The sequence below is a fragment of the Pinus tabuliformis genome, chromosome 5_1, assembly GCF_031772625.1.
Source record: "Pinus tabuliformis cultivar Carrire ecotype Pingquan chromosome 5_1, CPIR1, whole genome shotgun sequence".
NCBI lineage: Eukaryota > Viridiplantae > Streptophyta > Pinopsida > Pinales > Pinaceae > Pinus > Pinus tabuliformis.
Window position 1 is genome coordinate 563,885,957 of NC_142305.1, and position 6,806 is coordinate 563,892,762.

The 6,806-nt window shown below is 36.8% G+C and overlaps 1 pseudogene; it reads right to left on the minus strand.

The window, feature by feature from the left end:
- Positions 1-5,517: 5,517 nt before the first annotated feature.
- LOC149166073 (histone H2A pseudogene) lies at positions 5,518-6,015 on the minus strand (annotated as a pseudogene).
- Positions 6,016-6,806: the final 791 nt, after the last annotated feature.

Consider the following 6,806-nt stretch of genomic DNA (forward strand, 5'->3'; position numbering starts at 1 on the left):
CCCACAAGTTATATACCTGAACTATTAAGTTTAAAGAAACTGGAAATGCAAAGTCTCTGGTTCAACTATTTCATGGAAAAAAATTTAGCAACTAACAATTGACATGCACGCATTCTCAAAGCAGGTGGCGTGCTCTGGAAACTCTCTGTTTCTTCAAGGTATCCAACACAAAACTGTGAAGTCGCTGTTGAAAATCCTGCCAAATTATTTTTCTTTGCACCTAGAATCTGCACAGTACCAGTTGGCATTTTAGCCAGTGAAGAGAGACCCCCTGCAGTGCCCATCAATTTTGCTACAACCGCACTCCCTGCAATAGTAGAAAAATTGGGGGAAATGTATCACATCCTACTCTCAACAAAATCCAAAGCCTTCTTTTTTGCTATATCAAGTGAAAGCGCTCTATCACAGGCATCTAAAGTCTTTTGCAAGTTTTCTTCTGATAGAGGCTTACCACTAGTGGTAGATGTAGTGACAGAAACAACCATATTTGTTGTCGAAGGTAAAAGACCCTCAAGATCAACCAGAGTTAAATTGATCTCATTTCCAATTTTCTTTACAACTGGAGCATAATCAATTTGATGGTGTACAAGAGATTCTAACTCAGGAAACTTCAACCATGACTAAACGGAGAACCATGAGTGTAACGACTTATGATGGTTCTACTTATCTTGTCATGAATTAATTGCTTAACTAGGTGAGATACATTGGATTAGGTGTTGCGTTTGGGTTGTTGGTGTGACAAGGGGTTTGGGGGGGCATTGTGGTTGGAGTTTGTTGGTACAAGACTCATATAAGTTAGTTGAGTATGAAATTATTTGGTGTGGTAGTGATTCAATGCCCATAATGCATGAGACAACTTTAGATTGGCATGTGACAGCAATAAATGTGAGATAATTGCATTAATGGAAAATGTAGAAATTGAGGTGAAGTTGGAGTTGGTGGTTTAATGAAGGCAAGAAGTGCATACACATAGCTAGATGTGTGGTGACCAAGGTGAGACCATTTTATAAGAAAAACCTTGGCCACATTTGTTTGGGTTAGACAGGCCCACTAGTAGACCATTGTGACTTAGATGAAATTTTGTCAATCAGCCAGTTCAATTTTTCATATTAACCTTCATAAAATTTTAGAAATCTTTTATTGCTGATCACACTGGAATGTCATAGTTGCCAACCAATCTCCTTTTGTTTTCAAGCTTCAAGGCTTCTCTGTCATTGGTGCTTTCTTTGTGAGTTCTTTTAGGTAACCATCTAGTCAATGGTGATTGGTTGAAAAAGAGAATCCCTTTTGATATCCTCTCCTTGGAAATGCAGGCAGAGGTAAGTAGAAGAGAAGGGAAGGTCCTAAACATTCACATGTTCTGTTCCAATAAGTCAGGATTGCTTCTATCCACAATCAAGGCTCTGGATAGACTTGGTCTTGATGTTAAGCAAGCAATCTTAAGTCGCCTCAAAGGATTTTCACTAGATGTATTTCGAGAAGAGGTAATGTAATGTTTCAATTGATTACCCATTAAACTGCAATAGCTCCTAGTCTAACTATATTATTTTGCACATTGTGATCAACAATCCACTGGGGAAGATGTTACAACAGAGGAGATCAAAGCATTGCTACTGCAGACTGCAGACAATTAAGATGGACTGTAGTAAACATAACTTACTACACATCTTCAAATGCCCCTTCTACTAAAATCCATAATATCATTTCAGTCAGAATTCAGAATAGAACACATTGAATTCCCATGGTGGAAGCCCTCTCTCCACAGGGATTCTGATATAGAAGATGAAGTAGAGTTACATGACATATTAGGATGGAAATACTCTGAGAACCTGTGCCAGGGGTTGGTTGAGACAGCCCTGAAGCTATCCACATATCAAATTGTTTAGAGTATGTTAGTATAGTCATGTCATAGCAAACTGAATTGATAACCTTTTGTGTACTCATGTGAAGGCTGGAATTTTAGCAGTTTGTTTCCATGTTACACGTCACAATGAACACTTACTCACAGAAGTCTAGTTGTAGGATTAATACATGTGATCCTTATTCCAACAAAAGTTATGTAGCAGCGATCATGGCAGAAACAAATTCTCTATTGTAGCCCTTTAAATTTCCAGATTTAATTTATTGATCTCAATCTACTATAACAAATAGTTTAACCAGACCTGTTGGGTTTGGCCTGCTGTTGCGAGTCAAACCTGCCTTGCTGTTTGAAGGCCTTGGTGATTCAAAGCAATTTTGACTTTGCAAGAACTGTTTGAACAGTGAGTATGTGCTGGTGTCTGATGGGTTGTTAATGAGTTTGACTCATTGCCCAGTCAGGAAAACCTGCTTGCCTCTTTGTAAAGCCCCAAAAGTTATTTTTTAAACACAAAGTGTGAATTTTTTTTAATATTTTTGTGCTTTCCAATATTCGATAGCGAAGTCAAACTTGAAAACTTTGCCTCACAAAGTTTGTTGGGTTTTTTTCAATGACCCAGTCAACTTCTTTGTTATATGCTCTCAAGCATTAACAAGACTGTTTTAAATATTTGAACTTCTTTTCAATGACCTCTCATTGCTTAATATATAAATCATATTAATGGTTTCCATGCGCTAATAGTTGGTTCTAGTTCATCTCACACATGGTAAATACTTGTGACGGGATTCCTTAGCATGTTTTGGGTTAGAAAATTCAATATTAAAAAACTAGAGCTTTCAGTGATTGACCTCCTTAGTCAATAGAAAGGAACATCAGAGGGCACAGTATCTGATAAAGGGTTTAAAATAATCAGAGGACTGGTAGGTCTTTACCAAAGCATGAATACCATAACTTGATCTTATTTTGAACTTTCATTATAGCTGTCATGGGTTATAGTGTATTTGAATTGCAGTCTTAAAAAACTCTATTATGCATATGTTGAATATTTGATCAAACTATATATAATTTTTATTTGGAAGAGTGTATTACTGCATTTTTGTTTTGCTACACTTTATTATGGGTTCAGAATACAAGTTTTATCTTGTTTAGATTGGGCTGTTGGTTCCAGATAGCAATTTCTGTGCTAGATGGTGGTACTTACAGTGTCTAATAGATAATTTATTGACTAATGGTTGTCTGATTATCTGCTCCTAATTTTCAAGAACACGGTTATGGTTTTTCCACTTCTATTATGGTTCCAAGAAGTTTGCTTAGCATTATGAATTGTGATATTCTAAGAGGTTTGCCTGGTCATTTTAGAAGTGGTTAGTTTCTTTCTTTTCATAGTCTCCCTGATCCTCTATTCACTGCATATTCCTTATTTAAATTCAATCACTACTGCAAGAATCTCATTGTGTGTGTGTGTGTGTGTGTGTGTGTGTGTATATATATATATATATATATATATATGGTCTTCTGTTGACATAGACTTCATATTGGCCACTTGATGAGTTAGTTTATGAGTGACTTGACTGCAGGGCCTAAAGAAAATAATAACATGAACGAGTTAATGGATTCCATGGTTAAAGATATGGAGGAGGACACAATGAATTCAGTCTATATATGTGTGTGTGTGTGTGTGTGTGTGTGTGTGTGCGTGTGTGTGTGGTCTTCTTTTGACATAGACTTTATATTGGCCACTTGATGAGTTAGTTTATGAGTGGCTAGAGTGCAGGGCCTAAAGAAAATAATAAAATGAACGAGTTAATGGATTCCATGGTTAAGGATATGGAGGAGACACATTGAATTCAGTCTCTGCTATTAAATTACAACCCCCTTCCTATTGGGTAAGTTTTTAGTATTTCTCACTGATTGTTGATATCATTAGTTTGTTTCAGAGTTTCATGGTGAGAATCATTTGGATTTGAGTTGGCCTTGGATGAGGAAGCAATTGGATCCTTAAATTTATTTGTATCGCTTATCTTAAAATCTCAACACAATTAAAGGTTATGGTTTCCAAATTTAATGATTTTCCCAAATATGGTAGATACTGTACCAAGAATATAACCACCTCTAGTTTTTCAGAAATTAAAACAGGGATTATATTTAATAATAAGAGAGAACCTACGATTCACAAGAGGCTTTTGTGTTTCAAACTTATAAAACATGGCAAATGAACCACATAGAAAAAAGTATCTTATATCTCGTACATCATTTTCTAGTTGTTAGGACTTTTGGGAAATAAAATGATATTTTCACTGTATTTTCAATTTATTGTATAATCTCTGGATTGATAAATTTCCTTTTGACAATATCTTGGATTTTCTCATATCGCAGTAGTGGCGACATTATACGAAGTCAGGGTTTACCCATTTTAGGATTATTGATGAATTTCCTTGAAATGATGTTAATTGTTCAGCTTAGGGCTTAATTATACAGCTGCAGTATTCCATTGGCAATGATACAGAGGAGCCTAAGATAAAAATTATTTATCAACATAAAAAATATGGCATATATGGCATATCTAGCATAAAAATTCAGGCATAATTTTAAGAGTTGTTGCAAGAATAAATTTTTCTTAAAAAATTATAAAAACACCTAGAATGAACATAACATCATACATTTTATAAATTTTATTACTATTTGAATAATTCAATCCATTTTGATACCCTGAACTCAGTACCAAACTATGGGAAAGTGAACAACAGGAAAAGTCGATGGCCATAGCCGGAATGACTCGCAATTCACGGTGGAGTAGTGTTTTAGATTCGCGTAGTCTTGGTGGTATATAATAGAAATTCCAGATTTTAAGAAAATTTGGCAGAAATTTTTGACAATATAATTATAGCGATCAAGTTTCATAATTTTGACAGCCCTAAAGTTCTCAAAAAATGAATTGCACAGTCACATTTAAAAAAAAAAAACAAACAAATTGGAATTCCTGACAGAATTTCTAAGAACACAAATGGGTATTCCTTACGGAATTATTCCCTTGCTGGTCATAGTTTTTTACATTAATTCGAGTGAGTTTATTTATAATAATTGATATCATCAGTTGTTTCAGAGTTTCATGGTGAGAATCATTTGGATTTGAGTTGGCCTTGGATGAGGAAGAAATTGGATGCTTAAATTTATTTGTATCGCTTATCTTAAAATCTCAACACAATTAAAGGTTATGGTTTCCGAATTTAATGATTTGCCCAAATATGGTAGACACTGTACCAAGAATATAACCACCTCTAGTTTTTCAGAAATTAAAACAGGGATTATATTTAATAATAAGTGAGAACCTTCAATTCACAAGAAGCTTTTGTGTTTCAAACTTATAAATCTTGGCAAATAAACCACATAGAAAAAAGGATTTTAATCCAAATTATTTACTATACAAAAGACATCACCACCAGTCTCCATATTGATTGCACATGAACAAAACAGGGAGCAACATGCCATACAAGCACCGTAACCCATAAAACCTTCGAAGGCTACAACATTACCATCAAAGTCACACAGAAAAACCCAAAATCACGAAACCCAGGCCCGCTGACAGTCAAATCAGGCACATTCCTATTCATGGCTATGGATGCTTAAAAATATGCCAAGACCCCAAAATCCAAATGCCACTAGGACTTCTTTGAACCTTTAGCCTTCTCTGGCATCTTTTCTCTAGCCTTCTTGGGCAAGAGCACCTAGTGAATGTTGGGAATTACGCCTCCATGACCTCTGGTAACTTTCCCCAAAAGCTTTCCCAGTTCATCGTCATTTCTCACGGTCAGCTGAATATGGCAGGGAATTATCCTATTCTTCTTGTTGTCTCTGGCAGCATTTGCTGCCAATTCAAGAACCTCAGCTGCTAGGTATTCGAGCACAGCTGCAAGAAAAATGGGGCCTCCAATCCAAACCCTCTTGGCGTATTTGCCATTCTTCAGATATCTAGCGAGCCTTCCAACAGGAAATTGAAGGCCGGCCTTGACTGATTTCATGACAGGCTTTTTCTTCAATCCTCCCTTTTCGCCCCTAGCACCCTTCCCTGACTTAGTAGAGGTAGCGCTCTGTCTGAGTGACCATATATGGCTCAAGTATCTCCTTAAACAGCTTGAGCACTTCACCCACCTATCCATTCTGTGCATACCCAACAATCATCACTGTCCATCAAACCGCATTTCGCTTGCTCGGTGGTTCTGCTCTAGGCAAGGGCGGGGTAGTAGGGGATGCTTCGGTTCACATGAATTTTTCAAATTAAGTTGGTGCAATTGCCATATGCTCGTTAAGGCATTGGTGGGGTTGGTGAAGTTGAAACAGGAAGTCGGCGTGCGAGGTGACAGTGACGGAGGTAACGGAGTTCACGTTCCGGCGAGGCGACAGAGACAGAGAGGGAAAGGCGAGTTGGGTGGTGGCCGAAATAATGCGCTTTTCAGATGATCAGAATCTCTGAAAAATTGCATTATAGACTACTCCTATCAAAAGTAATAGTCTTGAAACACACTCCTTTAACGCCCACCAAACAACTTTTGCCAACGTAAATGAAAGACGTGCCTCAGCAAAAATTATATAATTGAAAAAGGTGATGCAATTTGCGAAACAAGAGACAAATATCAAAAGTAATAATGGGTCATGGGTCTTACTTATGATTGATTCATGTAGGTTGGAATATCAAAAGTAATAAAGTCTCTCTTTTATTATATGATTGCTTCACGTAGTTTAAAATGTGTAATTTACACACACATATATCTATATATATATGGGGTAAGGGTCACTACGGAAGAAGAGTGTATGTAGGGATGAGGTAGCTGTTGCATGAGAGGTGGGAAAAAGGTAAGGACCCATGCAACTCTATGGGCACTTCTATACCTTTCGCATATCAATTCATTCACACGACCAATATGGCCACGTTCATACTCGTGTCATATTA